At 41.4% G+C, this 1,224-nt stretch overlaps 1 long non-coding RNA gene across 1 annotated transcript; it reads left to right on the top strand.

The window, feature by feature from the left end:
• On the top strand, positions 1-372 carry LOC107081570. Its single transcript, XR_001481094.1, has 3 exons — positions 1-32; positions 107-192; positions 271-372. It is a non-coding gene; the product is annotated as an uncharacterized LOC107081570 (long non-coding RNA).
• Positions 373-1,224: the final 852 nt, after the last annotated feature.

Genomic DNA, 1,224 nt, shown 5'->3' with positions numbered 1-1,224 from the left:
CCTACCAGAGGAACCGCATGCGGTTTGCTCAGGTAACCCGGGTCACCACAGAACCGGTTCCCTGTCATTATGCTGTTCTTCATCAGAAGGGTTCTTGTTTCCACAGAGGAACCTTCGCAGAGACAAGGATCGCAGGAATCTCACTCAGTTCAACATGCAGACGCTCCCGAAGAGCGCCAAGCAGAAAGAGAGGTGAGATCCGGAGAATCCGGGTTTAATGGATCATTTGCTGTTAAAAAGCTTTGATTACATCATCTTCATGCTCTGCAGGGACCGTATGCGCCTGCAGAAGAAGTTCCAGAAGCAGTTTGGCGTCCGTCAGAAGTGGGATCAAAAGTCTCAGGTAGTTATTTTACTGAAGCTAAAGAAACAAAAAAAAAAATTAAAAAAAAAGGCACATTTCAGTTCTGAAAACATCAGACTAAATAACATCAGTCGGATTAAACTATTAAACACTATGTCATTTGTAAAGTTGTTGTTCTGCAGCTGATTCTATATAACAATTACCTAATTCTCAGATTGGATCATTTTACGCATCACTAGAGGAAATAAGCACTTTGCTCTCCATTTATTTTGTAAATCATGACTAAATGTGAGATAAAAGGTGTAATTTTGTCTGGCCCCGATGAATGGGACGTCGGAAGATTGTTGATGAGAACAACGGCGTTGTTTTTCAAACCATGTCTGTGCCTATTGGCCGACGCTCTGACCAATGAGCGCAACTGACTGTGACGTAGGAAGAGCGACAGGAAGCTGGTGGGGGGGTGTAAACAAACAACCTGTAGGTAAAACGGAGAATACGTCCTTCTTAAAAGAATGAGCGTACATTCCGTAAAAGTTTAAAAAAACAATCCACTGGACTTGGTTTCAATTCAATTCAATTCAATTCAATTTTCAATTCAGTTTATTTATATAGCGCCAAATTCACAACACATGTCATCTCAAGGCACTTTACAGTTCAACCAGATCATCCAGTCAGATTGATACAGAGTTTTCTATCTAAGGAAAACCAGTTGATTGCATTGACTCATTGACTCAAATACAATCCCCCACAAGGTTTCCAAGGTTTGAAGACGTTTCGCTTCCTCTCCAGGAAGCTTTCTCAATTCAAATGTCTGGATCCGCAGTGAGTTGAGTCTTTATATAGACAAGGCCTTGTATCGCTTGGAAACATGCAAATAGAAACCGACGAGCGGTTTGTTTGGTTCCATTGTTAGCCTGTAA

The sequence above is a fragment of the Cyprinodon variegatus genome, unplaced genomic scaffold (genome assembly GCF_000732505.1).
Source record: "Cyprinodon variegatus isolate N-32 unplaced genomic scaffold, C_variegatus-1.0 Scaffold7393, whole genome shotgun sequence".
NCBI classification, from domain to species: Eukaryota; Metazoa; Chordata; class Actinopteri; order Cyprinodontiformes; family Cyprinodontidae; genus Cyprinodon; species Cyprinodon variegatus.
Note: the sequence above shows the minus strand (reverse complement) of the source record. Positions and strands in the feature narration are given on the sequence as shown.